Source organism: Cryptomeria japonica, chromosome 4, assembly GCF_030272615.1.
Source record: "Cryptomeria japonica chromosome 4, Sugi_1.0, whole genome shotgun sequence".
Classification (NCBI taxonomy): Eukaryota; Viridiplantae; Streptophyta; class Pinopsida; order Cupressales; family Cupressaceae; genus Cryptomeria; species Cryptomeria japonica.
Window position 1 is genome coordinate 206,348,921 of NC_081408.1, and position 19,692 is coordinate 206,368,612.

The window sequence follows — 19,692 nt, forward strand, 5'->3', positions numbered from 1 at the left end:
CAGGGCTACTAAGTCCTTCCACATGAGTTCATACGTCATCTATGCTTTGATCAGGAGTGTTGAGTACGCAGGACTACCTCACAGAGGAGTGATTGGAAGAGGACCCGGCGAGGTCAGAGCTTGTGAATCCTATACCTACTTGCATCATCCGCCAGGGAAAAACTACAAGTTAGTCAATGATACCTTCACGATGAACATCACGAGGAGGTTGCAAGGAGGGATTCACAATAGATTATCTCAGGACGCCCAGGAATTCATCAAGAGGTACGGTGCTTGGTTCATTCAGTTTCCCAAGTTTACTTACATTAGAGTGCATGGATGTCCTTTACCACCATACATGTTGCCGAGATATCCGACATACAGAATTGTGTTACTTGAAGTAACGAGGCAGTTGGCAGCATATGTGAAGGCATTCAGACACAGACATCAGAATGGAGTCCAAGTACCTATTATTTTGGGTAATTCAGTTGAGGTATGTCCTAATGTCTTAGCCATGGATGACGCAGAGAAGGAGTTAGCCTTGTATTCTTTTTCATCTTTTGCTTGGAGAGAGAGTTTTGATCCACATGGACATTTAGAGGAGACGGTCGGTAGAAGATTTAGACATGAGCATCAAATTGAAGATTTTATGATGAACCTCCTAGATGATCTTGAAGTGAAACGAAAGATACATTCTAGATTGCCTTTGGATTTCATCAGGAAATGCAGGATTTACAGAGTGGCCGACCAAGCTCAGGACAATGGCAGGCATATCCAGTCTTGCTATGATAGAGAAAGCAAAACAATAAGGTTGGATTGGAATGAGCCTGAGGTCATGGATTTAGATGCTTTGATGGCACCAGTTTTGTCTTGTACTCGCAGATGGGTAGACGTTCAGCATCAGAAGTTGAGAGAACAAGGCACAGCTATGTCTTTTACTTTGGAAGAGAAACCAGCCGAAGGTGGATCAAGTGTGAGTGAAGGCAATCCTAATCCTAGAAATTCAGGTGAAGGTAACCTTCGATGTGCCAGTGAGGGTAATCTCCATCCAAGAGGTTCGAAGAGAAAAGAAAGGTCAGAAAAGAAAGAGTCTTCCAAGAAAAAGCAAGGTGCCAACAAAGATCAAACACCAGGTACTTCTTCTAGACCAGAGGATAGAACAATTTGAGTGGAAGAGTCCATGGAGTCGATGGTACAGAATGACAGGCAGGAGGAAGGACAGGCATAGCATGTTTCATCAGATGGATCTCTCCAAGACTATGATTTAGAAGAAGATAATGAAATAACATCTCCTCCCAGACAAGAAGAAATAGTACATAAAGAAATTCAAGTTCAAGAGACAAGATCGATGAACCTTTGGGACGTCAGGATCCAGTTAGATCACCAGTGCAGGCATTGCCCCTTCAATCGATCAATGAAGCAGAAAGATTCAGGAACCTGGTCCAGCGTACATGTAGTTGGATGGATAGATCTCATACAGTGGCCATAGAGTTTGTTACAAGGATGACGAAGATCATTCATCAGGCTATCCAAGTTCTTGAGATAATCCACAGATTAATGGTAATAGTAGCTGCATTTGCCCATACCAAGGACGTTATCATCCCTGTCTTGAAAGTAATAAGACATACATCCAGAAGAATTTTAGCGCAGGAGAGGATCTTGGAAGGTGATTCTCACAGTTTATTTCAGTGGTCAACCTTACTCCATATAAAGAGTGTTCTCTTCGAGGACATCAGTGTTAGATATAGTCAAGTTGAGGAGGTGATCAATCCGATCCAGGACAGAGTATTTGAGGTACTTTGTATCATTCTTGGCAGAGGGATCAAGGTCGAGACAGATGTGGATATGCAGGAATTTGAGGATAGAATCAAGATCATCTTTCGCAAGGACGTAGATGTTACAGATGAGTAGTATGATCAGATGTTTGCCACCATGCTCCTGATTGATAGAACGAAGGAACTTGAACCTACTTGGGACGCAGCTCTTCTAGATGCATTCGATCAGGTCATCCACTTGGAAGAGAGTATCAAGAATCTTCCCGAGATTCCAATCACAGAAATCGAAGGAATCGTGACAAAATTCATTGCATATGCTAAGAAAGAAAATTGGAAAGGGAATAAGATTCTAGATGAAAGGTTGTTACAGATGACATGACATCTTATTTCTCATTGGTTGATACCTCCTAGGTTTTTGTGCCGAATTTAATATTTGGCTATGTATTTAATATTGTTCAGTAAAAAGGAGGTCATTTGTAACAAACCCTAATTAGGGTTTAGGTGTCATGATCTTGTCCGTTGATTTACTTTCAATCTGGACATTTCATTGTAACTGGGGATGCTATTTATACCCCCATTTTTCATTTCATTGGGTAATAGATAATAGAGTAATAGTCAGATAATAGTCAATAGTTGATGTAAGAGAGATTAGAGTTAGAAGCAATTTTATTTTGTAGCAAGATTGAGTCTTGAAGAGAGAAATTCAAGCAATTGTTGTACATGATGACTTGGAAATCAATAAAATATTGAAGTTATGGTGTTTTGTTGCAAATTTCTTGAGTTATCTTCATGGTTGTTTGATACACTTGAATCGTGCTCAATCGAAGTAGTTTGTTAATTTGAAAGACTAAGTGTGAGATTTGATATTTGGTAGGATTCGTAATCCAAACCACTAGCTTCTTGCTGATTGTAGGAACGCCTTGAGTGGTCGACTGGAGAACACTTTGAGTCCTTAATCTTCAATTATCATTGTGTCTTGGATATGTACCTTCGTAGTAGTGTCCTTGATCTTTGATGCATTGAATACCATTATATTACCTTAGAAGATCGCACTAATTTCAATTGAGTTGTTATCTTATGGCAAAATTGAAGTTGGTTGAGTCTTGCCAAATCTCGTCCATACTAAGTCATTCATAGGGTTAGGCTAGATTAGACCTCTTTAAACCCTATCTTTTTGCTATTTTTTGAAAGTTCCTTTTAGTTTAGTAAAATCTTCGAGCTTTAGAATGTGTAAGACCCCTTGGAGGAAACAACAAATCACATCATACCACTAAAAAATCTTGTCCACACGTAGAGACCCTACTAAAAGAACCTTGGAGTTTACCTAACTGATCCTTTTTGCAGATCTTCTGCAGTTAGAGACTATTTTCTCAAGAGAGGATAAGATGCCTATTGGTATTTTATTCTGTGTATGATTGTGTATAAAATACACGTCAATAGAATTGGCGCTAGAAGGAGGGCTCTTAGTTTCCGAAAGTTCGAAGTCCGAAGATTTTGAAAAGAGAAATACATTGCAAACATGATCATGAAGTACGATGGTGTTGCCGAATGAAGGATTGAATCAAGTAGTGCAACCGAATTTACAGATAGGTAACACTCAAGAGGACATCATTTCCGAATTGAATCAAGTAGCTTGGAACGTAAGGAGAAGTGGAGTTGAGTATAACAGAGTTAGAGTTATTTTGGAACAAGAGGAAGATAGAGCCGAAGAACATCGAAGGGTCATAGCTAGAGATCTTCGCAATCAAAGGAACCCACAATAATCCTTGCAAAACTTCACGCTGGATCACATTGGTTCTTTCTCGCCCGAGAAACATCAAAGGTTGTTGAGGTCGACAGCAGGCATCAAGAATCTAAGTGAACTTCAATTTACTTCTAAGGCGAAGCGAGCTAAAAAAGAGGACACTCCCAAAGAGTTCGAACTAAGGTTGGAAGGATCTCTTGAGTCATCACAAGTTCTTCAAGAATAAGTACAAGCGGCGATCTAATCTAGTATCTAGGCAATTTCACAAACAAAGAGCCAAGCTAGTTTATCAAGTTTAGCTTCAAAGAGTACAATGGCTCAACGCACTCCACCTCCTCCTCCTCCTCCTCATATACTTAATGGTGCGACTTGGCTAGTCAACAATCCATCACCGTTGGAATTTGCAGTTTACCATGATATGCCGAAGAATCCAGAACACTTTTGTTCCAAGTTCAATGTCAGTGATTTCCATCGCACGGCAGAAGATCACATCAAGATGTTCGAAGACCTTCTTCGTAACAGACAAATTGAATATGGGGATGTGGCATGTAGGCTTTTTCCTTACTCATTGGGAGAAGAGGCATACTTTTGGTTCATTCACTTGCCTACAGGGTCCATCAGGACTTGGGACGCGATGAAAGATGCATTCATTGCTAAATTTGGCATCCCAACTACACCAGCAGAGTTATATAGACAATTCGTTGAGGTTCGAAGGAGAGAGCATGAACCTATTACTTCCTTCAACAACAGATTTCATCGCGCATACACAATGCTACGTCCTCCTTATCTTATTGCAGATCCAAGGGAAATTTACTATGGTGCTTTAGACCATCTCACAGCTATGTTCGTAAGGATGCATCCAACTCTGAATGTTCTAAATGCGGCCTATGCAAAGGCCATTGAAGTGAGTAAGCACATGGGTCAAAACATCACTGGACCACTACTACATATGGGACCTGTCGCAGCACCGAACCAGATGCAGGCAGTTGGTATGGCCTTGGCCAACCAAACTCCAGTCATGAACCCAATCCCGCAAGCGACATATCCAAGCGTACAACCGGCGAATCAGTTGGTCCTTCACCCAGGAGCTCCAATTTCTCAAGCTCCACCTGCGCAACCTGTGTACCTACAAAATGCCACAAATTCGTGAAGGACACAAGAAGAAAAGGATGAAATGAAAGAGTTGATCGAACAAGTCAAGAAATTATCAACTGAGGTCACTCACTTGAGGAATCAGAATAATCAACTCCAAAGTATGCAAAGAATCAATCACAATCAAAATTTCCAAGGAAACAATAATCAAGGATTTAGAAATAATTATCAAGGGAATAACAATCCAGGCTTCCAGAGAAGACCATGGAATACGGCTCCCAACAATGGAAATGTGGTGACGCCTTTGGACAATCCACCAAATGCGCAAAGTCAAGAGAATCCTTCTACAAGCAAAGTATTTTTAGCCGAAGCAGCCTTGTCCAGTTGGTGCAGACTCCACAACACGAACCAACATTCCGAGTTGCAGTGTCCTGAATTCAAAATTGCAGTCGACATTTTCCAACAAGAGATGCGTACCACTAATCCACCTGAAAATCCTCCCACCACAGGGTACGAAATTGTTCCAACCACGCAGTATGGTCAAGCCATGATCGTTGAAACCTGCAGATATTCACAAGAAGAAATTAGTCAAGTGCAAAATGAGAGATTTCCTCCAGAGTCAGCCAATGGACCGATGGTACCACCAGGATCTCAGTTTCCGTCAGCGTCTGCAAATGGACCTGTAGAAGATTCAGAATACTATTTTCCACCATTAAACGACAGTGTCCTAGTAGAAGGGATAAAAGAAGTGTTTCATCAATCATCAGGAGGAGTGAACCAAAGAGTATATCACAGGAATCAGAGGAATCTTGAACCGTTAACAACGTCGATTCCTCCAAATAATTTCTCAACTCCGCCGGATCCCCAAGCTAGCAATGTTCCAGAATATCCACAGAACACCCAAGAATATAGACAAAGGAATATTTCACCTCCCGCGGGAAATGAAATGAAAAGATTGGCCGCCTTGGTGTTAGATGAACTCAAGAAAGTTAACGTAAGTCTACCACTCTATGAGTTGCTCAAAGTGTTAGAAATTAAAGAGGCAGTGATCAATAGTTTGAGTGAACCTAGTACAACAAGGTCAAATGTTCAAGCCACTATTAATGTGACCCAAGAGGAAGGCGATTCCCAAGGACAATCCGAACAAAATGAATGCATGGTTCAAACTATAACCTTCCCAGCTAAAAAGGAAGATATGTTGGAAGGAAAAGTATTACTCAAAAGGGGCAAGACTAAGAAAGCTCAGCCTACAGTCAAAGAGAACCTCACCACTAACTTGGTTCTTCCCGAAAAGGAAGTCGCAATCAAGAAAGATGTAGTTAAGAAAGGAAAATCTACAAGCAAAGCCAGTTACTCAAAAGAAGAGAGTCCAGCAAAAGATGATCATTCAAAGATTAATCAAGTCAAACATCAAGAATCAAGTGAGGAAACCTCAGTGCCTTCTCAAGGAAAGGATGAACCAGCACCGTTCTTGCTATCAGTCAGGATATTTGGAAAGCTATTACACAATTGCCTTTATGATTCCGGAGCCTCAAGCAATGTGATGCCCCTGATCGTTTGTCAAAGACTTGGAATAACTCCTGCACCTACCAAGAGGAAGGTCACTCAGCTTGACAAGACAGAAGTTCCAGTCATGGGTGAATTAAACAACATACATATGCAATTGGCCGCAGATCCAAGAGTCCAAAATTTCATAGATATATCAGTAGTGGATATTCCAGATTCATATGGAATGCTCCTGAGTCGAGATTGGTCCCGAAAATTGAATGGATATGTATCGACCGATTTCGCACACATGTGGCTACCATGGAGAGGAGTCCCGAACCAGATCAAGATTGATAGCACCCCAAGGTTGAGGTTGATGATAACTGAATATGGGGAAGACAATGAAGTCCTATTTTTAGAGTCCGACCTAGGAACGTACAAGCCCAAAGTGGAGGAGATCTTGATGATACAAGGTGTGCAAGATGAAGATACCCAGCAAGAAGTCATGTAGTCAACTGAGATCGTCATTGAAAGCGATCAAGGATCCGATCAAGAGGATGAAGGCATGTTTGAAAACTTCAGAAGGTTCGTACAAAGAAATATCAAGCAAAGTGTGCAACTTGGCAACCTAACATCCGTCCGAGATTTGCTTCTTCCGAATTGGTGTAGAATTCACAATGCTGTCCACTCAGAGTTATCTTGTACTTTATGCCAGACCGCATTGGAGCAAGTATATAAAAGAGTTCCACAGACACTGATTGTGGAAGAAATTCAAGATTCAGAGAATGAGAGCTCTACAGAGACCGAGAGTTCTATGGAAGATGAAGTTTTATCCGACACATCAAATGAAAGTCATGAAAGTCCAGAGATAGAAAATCAAGAAAATCAAATATGGACACTAAGGTTCGACGGATCTAAGTCCAAACAAGGATCTGGAGCTGGATATGAATTGATTAGTCGAAAAGGAGAAACATACCTTGCCGCTCATAGGTTGCAGTTCCCTTGCACCAACAACGTAGCAGAATATGAATCTTTGGTTCATGGATTACTATTAGCCATCCAAAAGGGGGCGAAGATACTGCAAGTATATGGAGACTCAGAAATTGCAATAAGGCAAATCAGAAAGCAATATGTTTGCCATGATAAAAGATTAACCAAGTACAGGAATCAAGTCTGGGATCTAATTGAAAGTTTTGATGCTTTCAATATCAATTCAATTTATAGACATCAGAATCAAGTGGCCAATTCACTTGCACAGGCCACTAGTTCGTTAATACCATTGGCAATGGAAGGATTAAAGAAGTTTACAATCGAGTTAATATCAGTTCCTTCAGTCCCAGACAACATTACCAATTTCCAAGTTTTCGAAGACGACAAGCGCATTCTAGACTTCCTAACCAACACAGACGTCTTCTTAACACAGATCATAGATGAAGATGAAGTGGGTGAAGCTGAGTTCGATGCTGAAGGAGTCCTGAACTTAAAGACAAACACTATTCCAAAAGGAATGGTGGAATTAGAAAGGATTTTTGATCCTGACAAGCTGAAAGAAAAGAAAAATCACAATGTAGAAGGAAATATGTGTGATGCAATCAATCTAGGTGATGAGACACAAGTTAAAAATGTTTTCATTGGAAAGTCCTGCACAGCGACTGAAAGAGATGGAATCCTGAAGAACATGAGGGACTTCCCAGATGTCATCGCATGGAGCTACGAAGATCTTAAGACCTACGACACTGCAATTATCACTCACACAATCCCGTTGAAGCGAGGAAGCAAGCCATTTAGGCAAAGGCAAAGACCCGTCAACCCTTTGTTGGAACCACTGATATACCAAGAAGTGAAGAAGTTACTCACAGCTAAAATCATCTTCCCAGTAAGACACTCGACGTGGGTCGCCAACCTGGTACCTGTTAGAAAGAAAAATGGAGAGATCAGATTGTGTGTTGATTTTAGAAATCTCAACAGAGCATCAGAGAAAGATAACTATCCGCTCCCATCATTAGATGAAGTATTGCAGATCGTCAACGGATCGCAGATGATGTCCTTTTTAGATGGATATTCAGGATACAATCAAGTCCTAGTCGAACCTGAAGATCGACTGAAGACTGCTTTCACTACCAAATGGGGAACGTTTGCCTATAAAAGAATGCCTTTTGGACTCATAAACACCGGGGCCACATTCCAGAGAGCTATGGATATCGCTTTCAGAGATTTAATTGGTAAATGCATTATTATATATATGGATGATATCACAATTTTCTCCAGGTAGAGAGAAGATCATGTGGACGACTTGAGAACAGTCTTCCAAAGATGCAGAAGATACGGTGTCTCCCTCAATCCAAAGAAATGCATATTTGGAGTTACAGAAGGAAAGCTTTTAGGACATGTCATTTCAGAAAAAGGAATATCTATCGATCCTGAAAGAGTGAAGGCCATATCTACTATCAATTTGCCAGCAAGCAAGAAAGAGCTCAAGTCATTTTTCGGCAAGATCAACTTCATCCGAAAGTTCATTACCGGATTTGCCGAGATTGTCAGACCATTGAATGAAATGTTAAAGAAAGATGCAAAGGTTGAATGGACTCCACAAGCCAGAAGGGCATTTGAAGAAATAAAGACTGCAATTTCAGAAGCACCAGTGTTGATCAGTCCAGATTATCTCAAACCTTTTTATTTATATTTTTTCGCCTCTGATTACACTTGTGCCGCCATTCTCACCCAAAGAAGTGAAGAGAGGGACGAGAATCCAATTGCCTTCATGAGCACTCCGTTGAAAGATGCAAAACTGAGATATCCAAATGTTGAAAAGCAAGCCTACGCATTAGTAAAGGCAGTGAAGAAATTCAGACATTACCTCCTGAGAGCCAAAATTTATGCGATAGTGCCTGACGCAGCCGTCAAGACTCTTCTCATGCAAAATGAATTAGGAGAGAGAAGAGGGAAGTGGGTCGCCATTATCCAAGAATTTGATATTGAAATACAGCCCATGAAACTTGTTCGAGGACAAGCGTTGGCTCAGACATTGGCAATCGATGGACTAGGATTAGTCCAGCAAGTTTATGAATTAGAAGATGTCACGCATGATGAATGGTACAAAGATATTGTGACATATTTTCTTAATCACAGATGTCCTGCTCATATGACACCTACACAAAAGAGAGCATTAAGATTAAAGTGCCAACATTACATGCTTCAAGGATCTATTTTATACCGCAAAAACTATGAAGGAGTATACCTGAGATGTGTTGGCAAAGATGAAGCAAAGCAGATAATTGAACATTTCCATTCCAAGTTTGGAACCGGACATGGAGCCAACCTCGCCACAGCTCACCAGATCCTAAGAGCAGGATATTATTGGCCTACGCTTTTCAAAGATACATTCAATCACATTAAGACCTGCCACACATGTCAAGTTGCAGCTTTTAGAGAAAGAAATCCTGCCATGCCACTGAATCCAGTGATTGAAGCCAGACCATTTGCTAAATGGGGAATGGACTTTATTGGTGTCATCAACCCCGCATCCTCAGCACAACACAAGTACATCATTACAGCTACAGATTATTGTACCAGATGGTCAGAGGCACAAGCACTTAAGGTTTGTTCTACTGAAGTTGTAATCAAGTTTTTAGAGGAGAACATAATCACAAGGTTTGGATGCCCTTATGCATTGGTTTGCGACAATGGATCGGCGTTCACATCATTGAGATTCTCAAATTAGGCTTTTGAGTACGGAGTAACCCTCAAGTTTTCATCAAATTACTATCCTCAGGGTAATGGGTTAGCAGAATCCACAAACAAAAATTTGCTCAGCGTCATCAAGAAATTATTAGAGAGAAGTCCAAGAGAATGGCACACCCAATTGAGATTTGCTTTATGGGCAGACAGAATTAGAACAAAGAACGCATTAGGCATTTCGCCTTATTTTCTGGTTTATGGCCAAGACCCAGTCTTCTCCATGCAACTCAGGATTCCAACTTTGAGATTCATTCAGGAGTACATGGAAGACACTGATGCAGTGCAGGCCAGATTGACACAGTTGATGAACCTGGAAGAAAAGAGAGATCAAGCATTAGAGAACTTTGCTAAACACCAAGGAGTGGTGAAGAGGTGGTTTGATCGACAAGCAAGAGTCAAGGCGTTTCGAATTTCAGATCTCGTCCTGTATTGGGACAAAGCACATGAGAAAAGAGGAGAACATGATAAGTTTGATAAGCTCTGGAAGGGCCCTTATCAAATTTCAGAGATATTGGGAGAAAATGCATTTAGGTTGCAGACTTTAACAGGAGAGGACATCCCGTTGCCTGTCAATGGGAGATATCTCAAACATTATTTCCAATCCTAAAATGCCAAGGCCTTCCCTTGTACATAGTTAGTTTAGTTTGCTTTCGTTGTTTTCATTTGTTTGTTTTGTTTTTTCGTTTTCTTTGCTTTTGCTTTTTGTTTTCATTCTTAGTTTAGGTGTTTTTGTTTTAGGTTAGTTGTTTTGTCCTGAGGGGTATCCATTTGATATTGGGTGATTTTGTTATGTAACGCTCTGACTTCCCGCTAGACTGTTGGTTGCATTTGGAAAATCATGAGGTCTTTTGGAATTGCAAAGGGAGTTTCTTTTGATGAAGCTTTGAGTCAGGATGTATTTGCATTGAAGTAGATTAGCTTATTGAACTCATGTATTTTTGTCCTCCAGTTATTATATTTTCACACACTTATAATCTCCGAGTCATTATGGTTTACAGGCGAAGCTGTGATTAGTGAAAAATCTAAAGTCTAGCTTCAGCGCCACCGCAATCCTCAAACCCTAGTGAGTTTCACTACTCACAAGCCAAAGAATCGACGGAACTGAAAAGCAGTATCAAAAGAAAAGATGAAAAAATGAGAAAAATCAAAAGAAAAGAGATGAGCTAAAAGGAAATATCAAAATTGGCTAAAGGGAATTTATGAGTAACTCCATCGGGGCTATAGACGCCTGACTGGCAATGGAGCAATGTTCATGAGCTTGCGGCGATAACGTCGTCGGGACTATGGACGTCTGACCAGCAGCGAGGCTCTATCCAGGATTCTTTTGGAGTTTAGACGAACTACGTAGCTTATCACAGGGGAACTTGAAGATCATGATTGTCTTGTTGAGGGGAATTAACGCATTTGCACACACATAGGTAACTGTGGACTTGATACTTTGTCTCAATATGATGGCCTCTTCTTGTAAGTGTTTCTTAACTCCTGGTTTTGTTGAGGGAGGTTTTCTGAGTTTTCCTTTAGAAAGATTGATTCCCAAATGTTTTGCAACATTTCTCAGTGGTGTCGCCAGATGTTGTGACCATTTCACACATCGCCCCATCGCAAATGGGGACCCCCTCTTTTTTCTCACCTTTTGCTTCGTTCTTTAGGATTTTGTTAGTCAGTTAGTTGTCTGGATTTAGGGTCAAGCCTTAGGGTTTTTATTTTTGTCTTTTCAGGCCAAAATCCAGTCATTTTTGAGAGCTTTTGAGCTTCCTTTTCTAGGATGCAAATTTTTGAATGCAATGAATTCGCCAGAATGGTTTAATGTTCAATAGGAATGTTGATGCAGAGCTTAAATTTGTCTAAGTGTTGAGAGTGAAGTGTGAATTTTTGTCCGATTGAATATTTTGACTAAATTTTGACTTTTTTTATTTTTGGTCCTGGGCATTGGAAATGATTTGTTTTTGCCTTGTGAAGTGTTAAAATGTGAAAAATCATGTTATTTTGGCCTATAGGAGCAAAATCGCTCCTGTCCCTTAGTGAAGGACGGGAGCTCATTTTCAAATATCTCACTATTCCTGCAGAGTCAAGACGAACTTCAAATTGGAAGTGATGGAGAACGGCGAGATCTTTCCATTGAATATAAATTGAAGATTTTCATGAGCACCGAAACGCCTCGAGGAGAAAAATCGCTCCTATCCCTCAGTGAAGGACCGGAGCTACAAATCAAATTTTGCCTTGTCCTTGCAAGATTTCGTTGACTTGATGATTTGAAGAGGTCCAAAGGAAGATGCTTTACCAAATGAATATAATTTGAAGTGCTATCACAAAGGAGAATGGTCCAGAATGAAAAGTTCACTCCTGTCCCTCTCCAAGGGACCAGGGCGAAGTACCTTATAGCTCCTGTCCCTCTCCCAAGGACCAGAGCGATGTCCTTCATTGGGCAAAATCTAGGCAAAAATCAAGACAAGTTTACGTCCAAAGGCAAGGAAGAGCGTGAGATGAACTCATTGAATACAAATTGAATATTTTTAAACGTCCACAAGGGTCCCAAAATGCCCAGTTCGCTCCTGTCCCTCAGGAAGGGACCAGAGCGATTTTTGTTATCATTAATTTTCTTGCCAAGTTGCAAATGATATCAAGGCATGGATGAATGGGGTAGAGCATGACGAGTCCGTTGAATATAAATTTGGGACCTGACAAAATGAAATGAAGGCCACAAGAGATGGATCGCTCCTGTCCCTCTCCAAGGGACCAGGGCGATACAATGGTTATATTGCCTTTTACTTAAGTTTGAAATCGATCTAAGTCAAGACAAAGGGTGGTAAGAACATTTCAAGGCATCTTCATTGAGCACAAGCACTTAAAGGTCATCACAATGAAGAAATTTGCACCCTAAGACCTATATCACTCCTGTCCCTCAGGAAGGGACCAGGGCGATGTTGGATATATTGGCCATTTCATGCAAGATTTACGTAAGATCAATGGTTTGCAAGGTCTTAGAAGGTCCATGGCATGATTAGAGGGTGATACACAAAGATTTTGAACGTAAAATGATCACCAAGATGTACATAGGGACCATATCGCTCCTGTCCCTCTCCAAGGGACCAGGGCGATTTGCCTTGGACTCTTCGTTTTGTTTCGAGTTCATGCCAAGTCAAATACTCCACAAGATCATACAAGGTTCGAGACATCGTTTGAAGATCATGTGCAAGAGTCTTGAACGTCCAAACATCATCAAACATGCTAAAGAGCTCATATCACTCCTGTCCTTTGGACAAGGACCAAGGCAATCCCATCAAAAACACTCATATTCCTTCAAAGTTGAGGTAAGGCGAAGATGAACAAGGTAAAAGACGGCGTTTGGAAGACATCACAACAAAGATCGAAGTTTAAAGTTGCTAAGATTAAAGAGAAAGACATGGATCGCTCCTGTCCCTCTCCAAGGGACAAGGGCGATGATCCTCTCAAATGTCCGAACACTTCATGAAAACAAATGGAACAAGCATAGAAGAAACAAGCAATGAAGTTATTCGCCCTACAATGAAAGTTCGAGGATCAAAGATGCATATTGAACGTGAAAACATGGAGATCGCTCCTGTCCTTTGGACAAGGACCAGGGCGATGAACACCCAAAGGCACTTATGCACACATGCAAGGCAATCAAATTCGAAGGACCCATCAAAATGATCGATATTGAACATGGAAAGGAAGGAGATGAACGTTGAAGCTGCACGAATCAAGACAAAAATCATGAATCGCTCCTGTCCCTCTCCAAGGGACCAGGGCGATGAGGTACATCCCTTTCATTTTCATAATTTTGGCGCCAAATAAACATTTCAAATTTTCCTTAAATGCTAAGTTCGATAAAATTGAAAATCCTATTTAAATTAGCATTTAATATGGCGTTGATCATTTATTAATTATTTTGCCTTTATTTAAAAATTGAAATTTATAAATTAAAACGAAAGGCATTTAATTAATCATTAATTAATTAATAAAAAATCGAATTTGAGCACTCATATATGGAGGTCGGCCTTGCTATTTAATTAAAAAATCATTTTAAAAAATTGTTTTATCTCCAAGTCGGCCTAAGGGCATGGAGAGGTGCAAGCGCTATATATGGAGGGTGAAAACTATTGTTTTCACATCAATATTTTTATCCCTCTACATGCGAATTAAGGAGAAGGAAGGAAGTGCGAAGTGTGGGGTGCGAATTCCATTCAAATCCAAGGTGGCACTATTACATCAAAGGTGGTGCGATACTTCATTTGAGCGAACTTGAAGATCACGTTCAATCCAAAGGTGGCGAAGTTGATCTTTTGAGGAAATAACTTTGAAGATCATTTATACATCAATTTTGCCTAGGCAATCTTTTGTCTTTTTGCATTCTAGAGCTAGCTCTCTATTGAGGTATGGCGATTTGATTTTATTGCTTTTATTCATTCATCGTCATATTTTAAGTTTTGAAGTTTTGAATTTCGAATTTCATTGCTCAATCCTTTGTTTTTAGGAAATGATAACTCTAGAGTCTTATCATGAGGTTTCCTAAAAACTTTATCTCTCTAATCTATGTTATTTATTGCGAAATATGGTTCTCATAATGAAATGTTGTGCAGGTATGGCAACTCCGAAGACGGGAGCATCCACCAGCCGTTCAGCTCTCATGAAAGAAGATCAGAAGACCGAAGAAATGGAGACCAAGATCGTGTCGAAGTGGAGCAACATTGGAGATAAAAACTTGGGGAACTTTAGCACGAAGAAGTTTCGAGAGGTCCCTTACATTGGCAAGCCATCACCTGTCGCCCGGAGAATAATAGAGAGTGGCATCATCAAGGCGGCCGGTTTTCCTCCAGCTATTCAGTGCCATGAGTTGATGATCGAGTGTGCCTGCCACTACAATCCACAGTCCAGGACAATTGTGTCCAATGAGGGAAACACTTTGGCGTACCTTTCAGAGGAAGCTATAAGTGAAGCTTTCCATCTTCCAGAGCATAGGGACATGATATACAAGAGCATTGAAGGAGCCAGATCAGTGTACGATGATGATCCAGATGCTTTCTTAAGCATAATCAATAAGAACTGGCTACTTAAGAGTCGTCCCCATCTAAGCAAGGTACGAAACACACTGCACAGGATTGATTTCCGGGAGGAGTACAGAGATTTGATTACTATGCTCAACAGAGTTACAGGAGCACCTCATGCCTTCTATTTTGAGAAGTGGATGTTTTACTTCATCCAGGTGATTGTTCAAGGAAAGGGTACAATACATTGGGCTAGGATAATTAGCCATTGCTTAGACGTACAGTTGAGGAGACTCAGGGCTACTAAGTCCTTCCACATGAGTTCATACGTCATCTATGCTTTGATCAGGAGTGTTGAGTATGTAGGACTACCTCACAGAGGAGTGATTGAAAGAGGACCCGGCGAGGTCAGAGCTTGTGAATCCTATACCTACTTGCATCATCTGCCAGGGAAAAACTACAAGTTAGTCAATGATACCTTCACGATGAACATCACGAGGACGTTGCAAGGAGGGATTCACAATAGATTATCTCAGGACGCCCAGGAATTCATCAAGAGGTACGGTGCTTGGTTCATTCAGTTTACCAAGTTTACTTACATTAGAGTGCATGGATGTCCTTTACCACCATACATGTTGCCGAGATATCCGACATACAAAATTGTGTTACTTGAAGTAACGAGGCAGTTGGCAGCATATGTAAAGGCATTCAGACACAGACATCAGAATGGAGTCCAAGTACCTATTATTTTGGGTAATTCAGTTGAGGTATGTCCTAATGTCTTAGCCATGGATGACGCAGAGAAGGAGTTAGCCTTGTATTCTTTTTCATCTTTTGCTTGGAGAGAGAGTTTTGATCCACATGGACATTTAGAGGAGACGGTCGGTAGAAGATTTAGACATGAGCATCAAATTGAAGATTTTATGATGAACCTCCTAGATGATCTTGAAGTGAAACAAAAGATACATTCTAGATTGCCTTTGGATTTCATCAGGAAATGCTGGATTTACAGAGTGGCCGACCAAGCTCAAGACAATGGTAGGCATATCCAGTCTTCCTATGATAGAGAAAGCAAAACAATAAGGTTGGATTGGAATGAGCCCAAGGTCGCGGATTTAGATGCTTTGATGGCACCAATTTTGTCTTGTACTCGCAGATGGGTAGACGTTCAGCATCAGAAGTTGAGAGAACAAGGCATAGCTATGTCTTTTACTTTGGAAGAGAAACCAGCTGAAGGTGGAGCAAGTGTGAGTGAAGGCAATCCTAATCCTAGAAATTCAGGTGAAGGTAACCTTCGATGTGCCAGTGAGGGTAATCTCCATCCAAGAGGTTCGAAGAGAAAAGAAAGGTCAGAAAAGAAAGAGTCTTCCAAGAAAAAGCAAGGTGCCAACAAAGATCAAACACCAGGTACTTCTTCTAGACCAGAGGATAGAACAATTCGAGTGGAAGAGTCCATGGAGTCGATGGTACAGAATGACAGGCAGGAGGAAGGACAGGCATAGCATGTTTCATCAGATGGATCTCTCCAAGACTATGATTTAGAAGAAGATAATGAAATAACATCTCCTCCCAGACAAGAAGAAATAGTACATAAAGAAATTCAATTTCAAGAGACAAGATCGATGAACCTTTGGGACGTCAGGATCCAGTTAGATCACCAGTGCAGGCATTGCCCCTTCAATCGATCAATGAAGCAGAAAGATTCAGGAACCTGGTCCAGCGTACATGTAGTTGGATGGATAGATCTCATACAGTGGCCATAGAGTTTGTTACAAGGATGACGAAGATCATTCATCAGGCTATCCAAGTTCTTGAGATAATCCATAGATTAATGGTAACAGTAGCTGCATTTGCCCATACCAAGGACGTTATCATCCCTGTCTTGGAAGTAATAAGACATACATCCAGAAGAATTTTAGTGCAGGAGAGGATCTTGGAAGGTGATTCTCACAGTTTATTTCAGTGGTCAACCTTACTCCATATAAAGAGTGTTCTCTTCGAGGACATCAGTGTTAGATGTAGTCAAGTTGAGGAGGTGATCAATCCGATCCAGGACAGAGTATTTGAGGTACTTCGTATCATTCTTGGCAGAGGGATCGAGGTCGAGACAGATGTGGATATGCAGGAATTTGAGGATAGAATCAAGATCATCTTTCGCAAGGACGCAGATGTTACAGATGAGCAGTATGATCAGATGTTTGCCACCATGCTCCTGATTGATAGAATGAAGGAACTTGAACCTACTTGGGACGCAGCTCTTCTAGATGCATTCGATCAGGTCATCCACTTGGAAGAGAGTATCAAGAATCTTCCCGAGATTCCAATCACAGAAATCAAAGGAATCATGACAAAATTCATTGCATATGCTAAGAAAGAAAATTGGAAAGGGAATAAGATTCTAGATGAAAGGTTGTTACAGATGACATGACATCTTATTTCTCATTGGTTGATACCTCCTAGGTTTTTGTGCCGAATTTAATATTTGGCTATGTATTTAATATTGTTCAGTAAAAAGGAGGTCATTTGTAACAAACCCTAATTAGGGTTTAGGTGTCATGATCTTGTCCGTTGATTTACTTTCAATCTGGACCTTTCATTGTAACTGGGGATGCTATTTATACCCCCATTTTTCATTTCATTGGGTAATAGATAATAGAGTAATAGTCAGATAATAGTCAATAGTTGATGTAAGAGAGATTAGAGTTAGAAGCAATTTTATTTTGTAGCAAGATTGAGTCTTGAAGAGAGAAATTCAAGCAATTGTTGTACATGATGACTTGGAAATCAATAAAATATTGAAGTTATGGTGTTTTGTTGCAAATTTCTTGAGTTATCTTCATGGTTGTTTGATACACTTGAATCGTGCTCAATCGAAGTAGTTTGTTAATTTGAAAGACTAAGTGTGAGATTTGATATTTGGTAGGATTCGTAATCCAAACCACTAGCTTCTTGCTGATTGTAGGAACGCCTTGAGTGGTCGACTGGAGAACACTTTGAGTCCTTAATCTTCAATTATCATTGTGTCTTGGATATGTACCTTTGTAGTAGTGTCCTTGATCTTTGATGCATTGAATACCATTATATTACCTTAGAAGATCGCACTAATTTCAATTGAGTTGTTATCTTATGGCAAAATTGAAGCTGGTTGAGTCTTGCCAAATCTCGTCCATACTAAGTCATTCATAGGGTTAGGCTAGATTAGACCTCTTTAAACCCTATCTTTTTGCTATTTTTTGAAAGTTCCTTTTAGTTTAGTAAAATCTTCGAGCTTTAGAATGCGTAAGACCCCTTGGAGGAAACAGCAAATCACATCATACCACTAAAAAAGCTTGTCCACACGTAAAGACCCTACTAAAAGAACCTCGGAGTCTTTCTAATTGATCCTTTTTGCAGATCTTCCGCAGTTAGAGACTATTTTCTCAAGAGAGGATAAGATGCCTATTGGTATTTTATTCTGTGTATGATTGTGTATAAAATACACGTCAACAGGTTGTTAGGAAGAAGAAGCATTAATGATTATTTGAAGGCATATTTTTTAAGATTACCATCACCATGGAAGATGACGTAGACCTCTGTTCCTAGATGCATGCATATTCTTCCCCTAATTTTTTCATGCTTCTTGCTTTTTTCTATGTTGAATCTTTAAAAATTGTATGTGCTTTGCAACCACGATATGATAAAGATCTGGAAAATTTTGCGCTTTGTAAAAATTGAACTTTTAGAAAGTTTATAATGGGTTTCTTCTTAAAGCATCTAGCATAGGTTTCTTTTAGTAAGTTTCCTGAATACAATGGATGATTAAAGTTGATATCAACTACTAAGCTCTACACTCTTCCTCCAATTGATAGCCAAAAGTATTATTTTGTTCTAAATTCCTATCTACATGAAATTGCAATGTTGTAACTTTGTTTTCTCCTAGAGTTTCTTTCTAGCAGGTTCCTGACTACATGAGATCCCAGAGTTGCATCCTCGAATCCAGAGTTTCTTTCTAGTGGGACATTATTGAACATTAGATAAACAATGGCATCATCTCAATCGGAGGTCATCTTTGCAATTCTTCAGTTTGTAGCACATTTTTGTGGATTCATATATTCCCGTCTTTAGATGATGAGTTTCTATATTCAGAGACTGTGTATGTATTTTCTCATCCATTTGAGCAATGTGGAATATGTAAAACTAATTTTTCAAAGTATCTCAGAGGTACTCATGCAGTGGTTTATATGACTGATATAATCCTATTGCAGTGTGGATTCATTTGTACTTCATCAGTAATTGGAGCTTTCTTCATTAGTTTGAATAATAGTTGTGAGTTTTTCTCAATTGGGTTCTCTCCTTTCTTCTTTTTAATTGGGTTTTTGATCAGCATTTGTTTTCAAAACCCATATCTCTCATATCTCTTCTTAGTTAGACTTAAGGGGGGGTGTTAGCGCACTTAACATTTTTTCCTGCACCGTAATTTATGGACAAGTGATGGTGCATGTGTGTTTACATGCATGTAAGCCTAACCAAGGAGTTTTCTCTCCACCTCTTTAGTCTCATCTTTAGAGATTACATGCATGATTTGCATAATTTCTACTCCTATGATCTATATATTATTTTGTAATTCATAAAGATTTATCAATGAACATGATTGAATTGTATTGATTCAGTTTTTGCTTCTTTCTTTTCTAGTAGATCTATTTTATTTTGCAAGGATAGCTACAAAATTCTACTCTCTTTAGGGTTCCTTATTTGTGAAACCATTGTTGGACCCAATTTATGTTGATTGAAGTCTAAGGAACTTTCTCCCATACTCATCCTACAAAGAGATGTGGAATTGGTTTGTTTCTAATTGGTGGTTTTCTTTCAAAAGGCCATAATTTGGGCATGCATC